General features: G+C 39.3%; 1 long non-coding RNA gene across 1 annotated transcript; it reads left to right on the forward strand.

Annotated features, from left to right (window-relative positions):
- The first annotated feature begins 753 nt into the window (after positions 1-753).
- LOC130846695 (uncharacterized) lies at positions 754-7,558 on the forward strand. Its single transcript, XR_009051608.1, has 4 exons — positions 754-831; positions 2,800-2,873; positions 4,572-4,695; positions 7,298-7,558. It is a non-coding gene; the product is annotated as an uncharacterized LOC130846695 (long non-coding RNA).
- Positions 7,559-16,603: the final 9,045 nt, after the last annotated feature.

Raw genomic sequence — 16,603 nt, forward strand, 5'->3', positions numbered from 1 at the left:
TTGAGTTTTATTTTGTCAGAGGTTACTATTTAACTACTAGCTTACTTTATGTCAGTATTTGGCTGGTATGTGGTTTTCTACCATTTTATTTTTAATTTTTCTATATTGTTTGGTGGTGGTGTATACCTTTTAAATCCATTTCTAGATGAGGTTTTTTTTTGGTTGTTTTTTTACCTGTGTTGAGAATATCTAACTTTTAATGGTATGTATTAAGCTCATTCAAGTTTGTTGAGTTTGTACTTATTTCTGTTCTCATATGTTTTCTATTAAATATGATTTCTTGTTGTTTATATCTTTTCTTTTGTTGATTTGCTTTGGTACATCCTTCTTCTTTACAAATTTGTTAAAAAATTTATACTAGTTTTCATTATAAAAGTAATAGTGTGAAGTATAAGGTAAAAATTCCTGACCCCACTACCCACCTGCTTTCCAAGATATTGCAGTTGTTTATATTTTTTATATCCTTCCAGAAATTTTCTCTGCCCATCAAATTTATATCTATATCTGTATCTATATCTCTATATATTTTGTCTTATACCTATGGGATATTACCATTCTGTACCTTGCTCTTTATACTTAATATATTTTAGACACCTTAAATCAAGAATTTTATTTTTTCTATTTTGATATCACAAAAATTAAATGTTTGGCCAAATTCCTTAAAATTTTTAATTAAAAGTTAAATTTACTTTAATAAATTGCTCTATTGTATGCTATGTTTACCATGTCTTTTTATATTTCTAATTTAGATGTATTAAGGTCATACGCAAAAGCTGCAAGAAGAATTTTCTTAGAAAACTGGCTATGGGACATATATCATGTTCCTAAAAGGTATTCTAAGACTTTATTTTTATTTTGCTTAGGAAAATTTTAAAATATTAAAATATGATAAATAAATGGTCTGTCATTCTTCCAAGCATTTCTTTGATAATTAAGGATAGGACTGACATTTGATCAAGGTTAATTTGATTGGTCATTAGGTTGGTTTTTCCCTCAGCTCTCTGCGGGATTAACAGAAGAATTAGTGATCTTTGCAGAAGACCACTAATTCACTTACCTTGAACTTTTACTGAGCATGTAGTTTGGGGTGATATCTGAGCTTTGCACTTCTACATACTTATTTCAGTCTTCCTAGAAAATTGCTTTGTAACAAACACTCCAACAATATGTCATCCATTTAGGTATATATTTCCAGTGCTATTTATCTATATAACAAATAAAAGGAGGCACTATTTTCCTCACATAATAAGCACACTGTGTAAAACACTGGTGATCTGTAGGCTTGGGAAACAATCAGTTTTTGTTTGGTTATTATGACTTGTCTGGTGCACAGCAGCCTCCTTTACACTCCCTGACTCTAATCTTGTCCACTTCTCTACTCCAATCCATCCTCCACACACAGCTGTCCATGTGATTGTATCAAAATGCAAGTCTGATCATGCGACTTCCCCACCCACCTAAAACCACTTCTCCTTGACCTACCAGGCAAAATCTATGTGGCTTAAGATGCTGTCATCAGAGCTCTTGCTAACAGCTCCAGCTCATCTGCCAGCAGCCCTTGGCACCATCACCCTATTGTGCACTTTCTGTGCCAGCAATACCTGCTCTTTGCAGTCTTTATATCCTTTCCTGGAAATCCTCTTTCTTGACCCCCACCCCCCACCTCACTCCTGGAAAACTGCCTTTCACATTTAACAACCCAACTCATACACTGAGTTCTCCAAAAAGTGCCCCTCGAAGAATTAAATACTTACTTCTCTTCATTCTCATTGCAGTTTGTACATGCTTATATTGAAGGCCTTATTACCCTCTGTGATAATGTGTTTGTTTACATATTTATCTCCTTTTCTTGAGTGAATTCCTTCGAGACAGACCCTTTATTATTTATTCTCATGCTTGGTCTTAGGAGTGCACTATGCACGTGATAGACACTTAGGAAATGTCCACCGAAAAGATAACTAACTAATGGACTTTGGTACTATGAAAATTCCTTTTGTTTCAATTGTTTTTGTATACCCTATTTTTCTTAATAGGGTTTACTGAATATAATTTCATTTTTATTTGGTAGTTTATCATAGTCCCTTCAATGCATGGCAATGAAAACAAAAAATGGGGGGTATATTGAACAATGTCTTAGTTCACTGGTGGGCCATAACAGCATATTGTAGGCTGCTGGTTTGTAGACATAGAAATCTATTTCTCACAGTCCTGGAGGCTGGGAAGCCCAAGGTCAAGTTACCAGCAAATTCAGTGTCTGGTGAGAGACTGCTTTCCGGTTCATACATGGCTGTCTTTCACTGTAACCCCTCATGGCAGAGGGACAAGGGAATTCCCTGGTGCCTCTTTTATAAGGGTACTAATCTCATTCATGAGTTTCACTCATGACCTAATCACCTCCCAAAGACCCCACCTCCAAATACCAGCACATTGGGGATTAGATTTCAAAGTACATGAATTTGGGGGCGGGGACACAAACATTAAGTTTGTGGCAAACAGTATGTATCTGCCTGATCCAAACATTCTTGATCTACACAAACAGCAATTTCATATGTTTCAACCTAATAGATGTACAGGCAATTGGTCTGAATATGTAAGAAGCCCTTGTCATCCTCTATTCTTTTCTTAACCTCATCAACCACCTGTGGGCACTGACAATGTGGTTTCTTTGTGGTTTGCCTAAAGAGTCCATATGGGAAAAACACAAACATTGTAATTAATAGGAGATCATGATAAGTTGGTTCCAAGTTAATCAAGGGTCACCTGTGTTTGATGGCTATGAAATATTTTATTTTCCATCAGGTATCAGCTAGAGTTGATACTACCTGATTTTCTAACCACCTGGGAAATTCAAGCCATTGATGTTTCAAATAAAGGTAAGCAGCGAGAACTGATATACTGAATTAGGGAACAGTTTGTTTATTATGCCAAATACATTATTGTCAAAGTTCACCCAGAACTTTGGCAATAATTTATTTTAGACTCTCATCATAACCTAGGATAAAAAAAAAATCTAGGTATTTGAACATATTTTGTTCATGTAATGTTTTTATAGGCCGTCATGTCATGAGCAATAATTTCAAGTTTCTACTTTTCTGAAACCTTTCTGATTTGCTGGGGGATTGAGGTGGGGGATAAAAACAGGTCTCACTACTGAGTTCTCCCCCAAGTTATGGATAACAGTGCAAATCAGTACCATTTATAAATTATTTTTAATATTTATTTGATTTTTCAAAACTCAATATCTTCACCCAATAAATGGGTTCCATAACAGTTAATGACTTTCTTGCTACATTGGAAAATGGAATTGGGACAGACTGCTAAAAAAAAAAACTATGGAACTTTGTAACCAGAACACTAACAACAGCAACAAAAGTGCAACAGTCTGGTAAAGTTAAAAAGATATTAAGTTCATCATTAAAAACATTAGTGTAAACACAGTACTTTATCTTTAAAAAGAAAAAAAGCAAAGTTAGCCTGACAGAAGGTGATGTGAGGCAGGGCTAAGGTGGCTGAGTTATGAAGACAACAAAACGCACAGTTATCTGGGGCAGCTGATGGCCAAATTGAATCAAGAGGGAAAATGTAAGGTGAATGGGCATCATGTCGCAGTGCTGTGTTTCTCATTTGTTTGTTGCATTCAGCTGGGTAATGTGGTAGCAAAAAATTTTAAAGTGCTAGAAAAAAAGTGCATATGAATCAGTTGCACCATTGCTACCATTCCCTTGCTTATCAATCATTTTGAATTTGAATTAACTAACATTCAGACCTACACCTGTATGCTGTAGGTTCTATAATTGATATTTTTACCATAGTGCCTTAAAGGAAATTAGTCTAGGGCCAATGGAAGTTACTGCATATTCTGTTCTGTTTTCTTTGTTGTTGTTTGTTTTTTAAGTTCATGAACTGTTAGGGGAGATATGAACACTGACAAGATATTTGGGGATATTAAAAAATTATCATTGTTTTTGAGGGTGGGGTTTTAAAAAAGGAAGTTATTGTTTTAGAAATATAAACTGAAACATTTATAAGTAAAATAAACATGGTGCTGGGATTTGCTTCAGTATAATCCAGGGAGTGCTAGGTGAGGTGGGTATAGAGGAAACAAAACTGACTATAAACAAAACTGATAATCGCAGAAGCTGGGCAATGGGTGTATGGGGGTTCATTATACCATTCTTTCTACTTTTTGTATAGGCTTGAATTTCTCTGCAGCAAAAAGGTTTGTTTTTGTTTGTTTTTTAACTTTACAAATAATCATAATAAAGCCTTCTGAAATCTCATCACATATTTGTTTAGGTCTTCTCAACTAGGGGGAAAATTTTGCCTGTCTTGTTTACTGTTGTTATCTGCTTCGACTAGAACATAGGCTGGCCCCTGGTAGGCTCTCAAAATATTAATTGATTAGGGAAATAAACATCACTAAGTAGAATTTTCAAGAGGAGAGAAAGAAAAAGGAAACTCGATATCATATTTTTCTTTTCCTCAAAGTAAAGAAAATATAAGAATTTTAGAGAAGGTAAAGCACTCTGGGAGCTCTATACTACGTTTCTGTGCACTGTCGCCTCTCGCAGGTCTGTGTGTGGCCGATGTGCTGCAGTTGCAGGTGTACAGAGATGACTTCCTGGCTATAGACAACAATGTTACAAGAGTCCATTGAAAGGGACAGTCTCCAAAATGAAAACTGCGGGAACTTGAGTAAGTAGGTAAATGTATGGCACTAGAATCAATGGCTGAGAAATCTGATGGCAAAACCCCTGCACACGATCTGCTTCCCTTTAATGCAGTGTGCCCTGAGCACTTAGGGTGGGAAAAGCATTAAGTCAGGGAGGGCCTGGGTGGTGAGGGAGAGGGAAGACACAAAAGACTCAAATTATACGTGACTAACGTATCACCAAGGAAGCTGAATGGAGGTTTTGGAGAGAATATATTCATATTTTTTGTTGGGAGTGATGGGAAATGAGAAAAGTCTTCCTTGGGTAAATCCATGGAAACTCAAAGCAGGCTGGTGGTTGCCAGCGGTGGGGTGCAGCAGAAGTGTGGGAATATCAACTTACTGGGTAAGGGGTTTTATTTTAGAGCAATGAAAATATTTTGGAAGTAGATAAATGTGGGGGTTGCAGAACATTGTCAATGTACTAAATACCACTGAATTGTTCACTTAGAAATGGTTAATTCTATGTTAGTGAATTTCACCTCAATACAAAAAAGAAAGAAAGGCTAATGTTGGGGCAAGGAGTAGAAGACCGCTCCTCTGTAAAAATAAGAAGGTTGGCAGATAAAATCATCAGTGAGTTGATGGCAGAGCCAAAACTAGAACCTTTGTCTTTTGATTTCTAAGCCCATGTTCTTTTTACTAAAAAAAAAAAAATTGGTTCCAGATGTTCTGGACCAACAAACCACTCTTAAGTTAATTGTGCTAAGAATGGTAATGTGTGTGTGTGTGGTGGGGGTGGAGGGATGAATTGGGAGATTGGGATTGACATATATCTACTACTATGCATAAAACAGATAACTAATGAGAACCTACTGTATAGCACAGGGAACTCTACTCAGTGCCCTGTGGTGACCTAAATGGGAAGGAAATCTAAAACAGAGGGGATATATGTATATGTATAACTGATTCGCTTTGCTGTATAGCAGAAACTAACACAACATGGTAAAGCAACTATACTCCAGTAAAAATTAATAGAAAGAAATATTGCAGTGTATTAAAAATGAATGTGTAATCCAGGAATTCAGGAATTAAAATTCTAAATTCCAGTCTGGAATGCTCATATAGTTAACACCAGTATATTTTCTCCGAGCTCCACTTAGAGCCATTTTCTAAGAGAAATTTCCATGGGCCCCAAGCCCAAGCTCTGATAGAAGTTACTTTCCTTCCAATTATTTATCTCAAGTTTATCATTACAAACTCATAACTATGCTGATTTACTTAATGTCTGTCTCACTAATAATATCTAACATTTACTGAGGACTTACTTAAGGTCAGATTCTGTCCTAAACTTTTTACAAGAATTAATTTATCTAATTCTCACCACAACCCTATGAAGTAGGTATTTGATTTGCTCCCCCTTTATAGATAAGGAATCTGAGGCACAAAGTGATTAATTAATTTGCCTGAGGCCATCAGCTAATAGCAGTCTGATTCCTGAGCCTACATTCTGAAGCTGCCTGAAAGCAGTGACTGTGTTCGCTTCCTCAGCACCTGGCGTACACTAAATATCTGTCAAAGAAATGCGTGATTTGGATTCTAGCTCAGGAATCTCTGATATTTGGCTGTGTGGTCCTGAGCAAGTCCCTTGACTTCTCTGAATTCAACATTTATCTTAGCCACCATGTTGAGAGTTGTAAAAACCCAAATAAGATTATGGATGTGAAAACAACTTGAGGACTTCCCTGGTGGCGCAGTGGTTAAGAATCTGCCTGCCAGTGCAGAGGACACGGGTTTGAGCCCTGGTCCGGGAAGATTCCACTTGCTGCGGAGCAACTAAGCCCATGCGCCACAACTGCTGAGCCTGCGCTCTAGAGCCTGTGAGCCGCAACTACTGAGCCCACGTGCTGCAACTACTGAAGTCCACACACCTAGAGCCTGTGCTCCACAACAAGAGAAGCCACCACACTGAGAAGCCCATGCACCACAACGAAGGGTAGCCCCCCACTCACAACTAGAGAAAGCCCGTGTGCAACAATGAAGACCCAACGCAGCCAAAATAAATAAAGATATTTAAAAAATAAAAAAAGAAAACAACTTAAAAATGAATTTTGAAATAAATACAAATGTAGAGGATGACAAAATAAGTGTATTTCATAAATTATATTCTTCTAAATACTTCCTCTAAGAGACTAATTTGTTTAGTACATGTTGGCAGAAAATTTCACTTTTTTTCCCCTAAAATCAAGGTCTTAAACTGAAATATTTAAATATATTTCTTTATGAATTCTGCCTTCTCTTAGAAGGTCATACTCTATATTTCCAAAAATAATAATCTTCAGTAGTTCTGCTGGAATTCAACATACTTCTGAGCATTCAATCCTCAATATTCCTGAATATCAAATGCAAAAGATGAAAACACTGTCAGAGACTACTAGCTAACCCAGAATTAGTTATTTCTTTCCTCCTTAATATCAAAACCTGAATTTTAGCTGGCCACATTGCTGCCCAGTTTTTCTTCAATTTGGGTATAGCCAAGTCCCAAGTCTCCAAAGAAATGTAAATTGTATGGGACTTCCAGGAAGGCTCCTCAAAAGAAAGTTGATTCAACAGAAATGGGTCTCTTTTTTGGCTTCTTTTTTGCAGCTCTCAACTCAGAAATGATGGTTGGAGCTCCAGCAGCCATCTTGGACCATGAGGTAACCCTGAAGATGAAAGCTAGAATGGTGGAACAAAATGATAATAGCCCCTGCTTTTGATGACATGTGGAGCTGCCATTCCAGCCTTGGCCTTCTTTTATTTGTGAGAGAAATAAATGTTTATCTCATTTAGGCAAAAATTATTTTAGTTGTTTATTATACACAGCAATACCTAATTCTTTTTTTTTGTTTAAGAACTTTTATTGAGATGCAATTGACATACAATAAACTGCATATATTTAAAGTGTACAATTTGATATTTTTTTCTTAGTAGTAATGTATATATGGCAATCCCAATCTCCCACTTCATCCCACCCACCCCCACCCCCTAGCAACACCTAATTCTAATTAATATAAACTCATTTGTCTTCACTGGCCCTGCCTTGTTCCCCTATCATAATACTCATTACAGGTTGGTATAACTGCTTGTTTGATAGTCTGTCTTCCTTGAGTGCCCCATCTAGTTCCTCATTGCTACCCCACCTCTAGCTTAGTGTCTGGAACATTTTAGGTGCTCAGTGAACATTTGTTGAATGAACAACTGCAGAAGCACCTAAATTTCACTCTCTCACTTCTTTTCCTTCTCCCTTTAGAGCTCATCCCAATCGCCAAGCTTCTCCATCTGGTTGAGCCATCCTTATCTCTCTCTATCCCTAAAGACAACTGAACCCCCTCTCATCCCAGCACCTAACCCCCCACCATTCCCTCACTCTCCACTGCATCCCTCATCCCCAAGCCAAAGATGGCTGGATGCAGTCTGCCAATCACAAAGATCGAGGACTTGACTCAAGAGGAGGCAGGAGGGCTGGGATGCCAATGAGGACCTTCTTTCTAAGCACACTTGAAAGCTAGGTCCCACATGGTGCCTGGGCTGGCATTCCAAGGGCGTTGAGGGCATTCCGAGAGGCAATTCCCTGCCTAAACCAGGGCCTTACAGCACTTGAGGGGCCCCTTAGCCATGGCCTGGGCCTAGGCTCAACGGGAGGGGCCCCCCTCACATGGCAGAATTCACCTTCTACCTTGCCCGAATCCCTGTGGTCTCAGCCCCAGAGTCTATCTCCAGGACCTGGCACAGTAGCTGCTCAGATGAGGAAACCTGCCCAGGGAAGTGAAGAGGCTGCCAGAGGTGTCGATCTCAACCTGTTTTGCCTCCTCCTCTGAGACAGGAGGAGAAAAAAGTCTTTAAGAGCCCCCACCCTCTCCCCATATATGTACCCCAAGGTATATATACCTTAATTCTAATCTTAGAATATCTGGCTTCTCCCTGGTCTAGTAAACCTAATACCCTACTCTATTTCTTTCTTTTTTTTTTTTTTCCAGAGGTGTTTTTTTTTAAATTATAGTAAAATACACATAACATAATGCTTATCATTCTAATTATTCACATGTGTGCAACTCAGTGGCATTCACATTCACACTATATTCACAATGTTATGTAACCATCACCACCATTTATACCTAGAACTTTCTCATCATCTGCAACAAAAATCCCCATACCCATGGACAATGTCTCTCCTGGTCTGTTTCTTGATCAGGGCCCCTGCCTCCACTTGGCTGTCCCCTGGCCTCACCCTTATAGCTAGATCCTACCTGTTTGCAAATAGGCCTCCTTGTTTTGACCTCCTGCCTGACCTTCTGCGGAATACATCCCAGGATTGCCCTACCTTTTTTATTTTTAATATTTATTTATTTGGCTATACCAGGTCTTAGCTGCAGCATGCAGGGATCTAGTTTCTGACCAGGGTTTGAACCCAGGCCCCCTGCACTGGGAGCACAGAGTCTTAGCCACTGGACTACCAGGGAAGTCCATGCCCTACCTCTTATAACATCGTTTTGTTGGACTCCTGATACTGGCTGCCTCTCCGGTCTTGTCCCTTTTTGAAAGTACCCTATAGACACTGGCTGCCAAAGTGAATGCTCCCTAAGCATCTAGAGATTAGGACATTGTCTGTCCCACCCTTGGGAACTGACCTGCTTTTAGGTCATAAGCCCTGACAATCTGTATGTCCGCTGAAAGTAACTGAGCTGTTCTATCCTTCTGATAACCATCTCCTTCCAAGCACTTCTACAGCCTCATCATTCTCCACCAGATTTTAATCCCTTTACCCTTTCCCATTATCCTAATCCTCAGTCCTTCTCTGTCTTCAGGAACTTCTCTAACCCTTCTAGAGTCAAGGCCAGCAGTTCAATGTTGCCTGTTACATAGCCTCTTAAAACAGTCTCATCTCCTTGGCATTCTCTGTCACTCTGCCAATGCCTTGCCCTGTGTCATTTGAGGAGATTCCATGTGATGTGTTAAGGCACTTGCCCCTGGGGTCAGATTCGAGTTCTCTCCTGGCTTAGCTACTCCAGAGCCAGCTTTGTGGGTGTGCAGCTTATGCAGCAGCCCAGGGCCTGGCACTCTGCAGGGCTCCACAATTTAGTGCTCTGTCGTTGCTCTCTTGACATTATGAATAACTTTAATAATTTTGTGTTTTATGAGCTAAGTCTGCCTGGACGATGGAGCATGCATGTGAGTTAGGGGAGATGTGTGCGATACATGTGCCCACCATCCCTTACCACCCCCTCCCGAAAGAGCATTCACAGCACTCCATGGACACAGGATTCCAGTGGACCCACAATGTGCAGAAGTTTAATGAGACTCAAAGTGAGTACCAAGTGAGTGCATTGTGTCTATGACTGAGCAAACAGGGGTGCTAACACCCCTAGAGGCCATATTTACCACTGGAACCAGAACTTGTTTTGAATGCATGAAGATGACAGTGGCGTTCAAAGAAACACAGATGACTGAGGAACCTCATCACATTCTTTCTTGTTCCTGTCGCTACCACGTATGAGCCAACCACTTACATTAAATACAATGACATAGAAGGAAAGGGAAAGACAGGGTAACCAATAGTTCCCTTTCCTTTCAGTCTATTCCTATTTATTAGTAAGCAAAAGTCTAGAGTGTTGGTAGAATACACACATAACAAGATAAAAGAAAAGAAAGGGAAAACAGCAGAGTTAATTTTGTGCAGCATTTCCACCATTTTGATAGGAATGAAATATAGATGTATTCATGAGCTATGAAATACAAATTGTGTGATTCTGGTGATTCTACATATGACTTAAATGTTCATATTTGCATTTAAAACTTGCATTGCACAGGGACTTCTCTGGCAGTCCAGTGGTTACAATTCCGTGTTTCCAATGCAGGGGGCGCAGGTTTGATCCCTGGTGGGGGAACTAAGATCCCACACACTGTGTGGCGTGGCCAAAAAACCAAAAATAACTAGCATTGCACAATATAAAGATGAATGGCAAAATTCATGCCATTAATTTAAATTTTTAATTTTTCTTTACTTAGAATGATATTAAATAACAAATTTAAAAAAACACCATGGGCAAGTTGAGGGAGAGACCATAGAAGAAAGGAAAAGGTTTTATATTTTAATACCTTTAACAGCACTTTTTTCTTGCTTTATGAATAAGCTGCTCTACATTTTCATCTTGCATCAGGATCCTCAAATTTTATAGATGGCCCTGGCTACTTCTTTCTATGTGATTCTGGGCAGCCCTTTCTTCCTTCTTTCCTTCCTTCCTTCCCTCCTTCCCTCCATTCTTTTAACCTTTTCTGATCATCAGTTTCTTTGTCTATAAAATGGGGAAATACCAAATCACTATTATCAAGTGGTCTCTGCTTCTGGTTAGCCATTTCATTTATTTCTTATCTAACTTCCATGGAGATATCCAGAAAGCATTCTGAAAGGGTCTATGGATAAATGGGGGAATCGAAAATTATATAAAGTTGGGGGCAGACTAAGCCTTTAGCAGTTATTTGGTGGGAAAATCTATTGAAAAGTTTTTTTTGATATTTGCCTTTTTTTTCTGTTAATGGAGACTTTTGCATGTTTGCAGGAAGAAAGAAAGGAGTTGGTAAAGCAGGAGAGATAAGATGCTAGAATGATCATATGAACGCCTTACATGTTTACATGATTTTCAGTGCTCAGGGATATCACATTTAAGCATTTCCATGAAGAATCCAAGGCAGGTGTTGTTATCTCCAGGAAGTGAAGAAGGTAGTTCTCAGAAGAGACATAAAATAAGAAGTGGGGGTTTACCTTGGAAAGGTATCATGGGTTAGCACTGGCCCTCAGCATCAAATATTCCATCCTTCTTGGGACGCTATTAAGTTGCTACCAGCAGGTGGCGCTCCAAGCAGGCCTCTGAGCCCACTGTTCTTCAAGAACTCTAAGTGCACTTGCAAATTAAAGTTTGTTTGTTTGTTTATTGAAGTATAGTTGATTTAAAATATTGTGTTATTTTCGGGTGTACAGCATAGTGATTCAGTATTTTTGGAGATTATACTCCATTATAGGTTATTACAAGATAATGGGTATAATTCCCTGCGCTATACAGTATATCCTTGTTGCTTATCTATTTTATGGAAAGGAACTGAGGCCTCCTGCTCAGAGACCTGTGAGCAAGCCACCATGGAGGTAAATCCTCCAGCCCCAGTCAAGCCTTTAGGTGACTGCAGCCTCAGCCAGCAACTGATTGCAAACACATGAGAGAACCTATGCCAAAATTACCCAGCTAAGCCATTCCTGAATTCTTGCCCAATAAAACTGTGAAGATAATTGTTAATTTTAAGCCCCTAAGTTTTGGGGTAATTGATTACATAGCAATAGTTAACTTGTACACTAGAATAGCTGTTTTTCTAAAAATGCAACTCACATGAAACCTCCTGCATTCACTACCAACACATGTGCAATTGCCCAGTAGGAATGGCTTAGCTGGGTATTTTGGCTTGGGTTCGGGTTCTCTCAAGAGTTTGCATTCAAGTTGTTAGCTGGGGCTATTGTCACCAGAAGGTATGACTGAGGCTGGGGGATTTACCTCCACAGTGGCTCACTCACGTGGCTCTCAGCAGGAGGCCTCAGTGCCTTCCCACATGGGCCTCTCCATAGGTTTCTTGAGTGTCCTTACTACATGGGGGCTGATCTCCCCCAGAGCAGGAAGTCCAAGAGAGAGCAAGGTGGGATGGGCAATGTCTTGTATGACCTACCCTCAGAAGTCCCACACCTCTGCATTTGCAGGATTCTATTGGTCAAATGGGCCAACCCCGATGCAGTATGGGAGGGGACCACACAAGGCCATGAACACCAGGGAGGTAAGGACGTTGGGGGCCATCTTGGAGACTGGCTGCCACATCCAGCCATTGGATGAGTGGGTGAGTATGGATGCATCTCAGGCATTAGAATTAAATAAGAGAGCTTATGTTGAACAAGAAGTAAGATTGTCTGAAAACGTGTGGGACAGTAAAGCAAAGAGGGGGTTAATGGGCTGAGTTTCATTCTTCAGAAGGTCTAGCTTATAAAAAAAAATTAGCTTCACTGAGGTTATGAAACCAAGAGATAAAGGGAGAGTGGGCACCTTCTTTTATTTTATCTCTTTTTGCTTCCTCTGAAGAAGTGTGCTTAACTGCATTCCATTGCAAACACTTGTTTTTTTCTTTGGGCCTTATTATTTTCTATTTCCTCCCATTCTCTCTCAGAAATCCTCCCCTATTCCATTACTTAGTTAAGAATCTGCAGTGGCCTTTTGGGATGTGCTATTGCTATTCCAACCCACTACTCTGGTAACTTACAAGAATAGTTTGAGCAATAGCTTTCTTCTTTCTCTTTCTTCAGTTACCATTTGGGACTTAAACACAAAATCATCCACCCTTGGATCTGAACCACTGTGTTCCTTAAGACATGGCTTATCCAGTTTTTCTTGGCTCTTCCCTCATCTAGCCTTTTCAGGTCAACTCCCCAGTCTGCCATCTGCCTGGTTGCCTCTCCAGTCAGTCTCAACCGGCACTCTATGGGGAAGGGAGACCCAGACATAAGTCAGAGTAGTGCTTCACTTATGCCATGCCTATTCCCAACTTGTAACTTTGAATTTACAGTGGTATCTAAATAAGAATCAAAATGTATGTACCAGGCTATAAATTCTTAGAGTTTAGAAAACAGAGAATCAATCACAGACAAAATAGCTGGAGACAGTATCAAAGAGAAAGTAAGACTTCAGCAGGGCTTCGTATCTCTCCCTTCTTTTTCCTACCAATCTCAACACAAACAAATCCCCACCTCTGCAAGTTACTAGATGTGCTCCCTGAAGCTAATCACTATATTTCTCTGGACCTCAGTTTATTTAGTGATCACCTGAGGTCCTAACACCTTTCAGAGTGGTTGTGAAGGTTAGAGACAGTTTATGTATGTTAATTATTACAATACCTGTGACAGGGAGCTAATAATTGGTAGCTATTGTGTTGTCATTATTTGGATGAGCTCTTTAAAGGTTAAGAACATGTTCTCCATGTCTGAATCTCACACAGCACCTGGTAAAATGCCATGGAGTTTGTAGGTCTTGTTGAGATGGTGAATTAACATTTATGGCCTTTTTTCTTAGTCACTAAATTTATTCCCAAAAGTAAAAAAAAAAATGCTTCAGGCAATATCTTTTGTTACAGAGAGAGGAGACTCTTTTACAGCTTATGAGACAAAACTAGGAGGGTACACATGATCTGCTAATGGCAACCAATGCCATAAACAAGAGGAAAAAAATCGGGCGCCTTCTAGAAAGGATTCTGGCCCATGGGAGGCTTTTTGTGCTCTTTCACTAACTAAGTTAGAATGTCAAACTCTCAGGAGGTAGCAATTAGACAGACTTTTAACAGGTCAGTCATCTAATCTCTGACCTTTAATTGATAGCCAACAAACAAACCAGAAAGGAAATGGGGACAAAATTCTGCTGGGCTCAAGGATAAAGAGATTGTCTCATCCCGAGAGTCATGAGACTGTTGGTGTTGTTTTCTGCCTGGCTGCTGCCAGGAGGAGAGAGCTGTATTAAATACAGATTGGTATGATCCTATGCACATTTTTTTTTTTTTTTTGAGTACAAGGTCATGACTATGTCTTAAATCAATAGTAAATAATAGCTACCATTTTCAGGTGCATGCTGTGTGCTAAGAGCTTTCTATATATGTCATTTCATTCTCCCATCAGGACTATGAGGCATTATTGTTTTGATTTTATACATGACAAAACTGAGGCTCAAGTTTTGAGTTTTAAGTTGCCCCAAATCACATAGCTAGTTAAACAGAGCCAGGATTTGAATTCAAGTCTGCCTCACTGCAGACCATACTTTTTTTTCAATGAAATATTTCAGACTTTTAGAAAAGTACAGCGACTGACCTATCAAACACCCGTGTAACTACCACTAAACTTTACTGAATTATTTGTAAGATATTGCCATACTGGCTTCACATGTTCCTTTAAAATCTTTAAAATAAAAGGTAATGGATAGATTGGATGCATATACCTCTTTCCTATTCCAAATTTCTCCTTCCCTTGGCAGACATAACTACTATACTGGTATAGTATTTATCTTTCACAATCATATGTTTATGCCATTATGACTGGTATAAATGTCCATAGATAATGACATTGCTGTGTATGTTTTTAAACTTGTATAAATATAAATGTTATTATGTTTTTGTTGGTTTTACCAGCCAACACTGCAGGTTGGTTTTACCAGCCAACATTGCATTCCATGGTATGAATATACAGTAATGTATTTACTGTTTTTCTGTTGTTTTGGGTTGCTGCCAAATTTTTGCTATTACAAATAACACTACAAAGAGCATTCCTATACTAGTGTCTTAGGGAGATGTGTGAAAGTTTTCTGAGGTGTATACCTAGAGCATCTATTTTCCCGTTACCCTCTAACCAAGTTTCCTGCAGTCTGTGGTGAATTCCTGATTCGATGTTGGGATATCAGGGTCTTAGATGTGGGGTACAGGTATAAGATTGTGAAGAAAAAGAGGGCTTTTAAAAGGCGTGTTGTTGATAGTCCAAGTCACTTGAGAGAGGAATTTTAATATGCAGCTAAAGCAATGGATCTTGGACCCAAGGAAAAAAGAGGCTGGTTTCTCCTTTGGCCTAATCAACTGAAAACTAATTTCAAGCTGGACTTGGGGATATTGGAAGAGGGAAATATGGAATGGACCGAATGAAACAAGAACACCTAGAAGAGGTTGTTTGGTGCTTTCAGTTAATTGTTTTTAAACCATGTGTCCAGGGAGCCCAGGGTTCCTATGGAGCCTCCTCAAGGCCACCTGGGGGTGCACACGGGCAGAGAGCAGGGCCGCCCACTCTGTTCACCTGGAGCACCTCTATTGTAACTGGCTTACACATTGGGCTTCCCTGTAAGACTTTGTTTCAATAAACTTTTTGTAGCTAAATGTCTTTTTAAATTCACTTAAATATTTAGGAAGACAAGTAACTAATGAGAGGCATTTACTTATAAGGTTCCATAGCTGGATGTAGTTTGTACTCCAAGATTCCCTTTCTCACTGGTGTTATGGGCGAGCACTTAAGTAGATTCTGAGTGAGGTGCATTCTGCAGTGCCAGCAGCAGTAACCCATATATCACCCATGTTTCCAGGGACACACAAAATTGAAGGTATAAATATGTTACGGATAATAGTAATAGTATTGGGCTGACTGTTTATCACCCTGCTTGGGGGACTTTCATGTCACGATGACATCAGAGAATATTAAGTAATTCAGCTACTTGGCTGCAGTGAAGAAGAGGAGCATTTGAGGCTGGAGGATCAAGCAGGACCCAGATCAAGGAGGGCCTTGTGAACTAAGTGAAGTCAAGTCGGCTTGATCCTGAGGGTCGAATAGAGGTAGCGTTAGCAGGAAGGTCAGGTGACCACCAAAGTTGCCTCCAGACCTGCGTTCTCCTCTTTTAGAGATGGAGTATCTGTATAAAAACCAAAGACTCCTCCAAAGGCCAACATTTTAAAATGTAAAGAAGACTCCATCTTTGAGCCAAGTTTAGAAGACAGATGAAAAAAATTTAGTTAAAGACAATTGAGAGTCTGTAAGCTGCTGAACTTCAGTTCTATTGAGAAACTTTGAGATCCATCGTTTTTAAAATGTTTTCTATCAGAGAAACATGCCGATGGTTAGTGATTGATATTACTTATCAATATTGACTCCATAATACAAGCAAATAAATTTCCTTCACTTCAAATATTATCTATGATAATTTAAGTGTTCTCGCTTTCTCCTAAATATCTTTTCCCGAAAATGATGGCAAAAGTACTTTGTTTGTTTTAACTTGACCCATCTTTCGCAACCCAGTTTAATTATTTTACAGATTTCCTTCTGAAACAAATAGGTCAGACAATAGTGGCAGACTTTTGCCATTTTAA

This window comes from Hippopotamus amphibius, chromosome 2, assembly GCF_030028045.1.
Source record: "Hippopotamus amphibius kiboko isolate mHipAmp2 chromosome 2, mHipAmp2.hap2, whole genome shotgun sequence".
NCBI classification, from domain to species: domain Eukaryota; kingdom Metazoa; phylum Chordata; class Mammalia; order Artiodactyla; family Hippopotamidae; genus Hippopotamus; species Hippopotamus amphibius.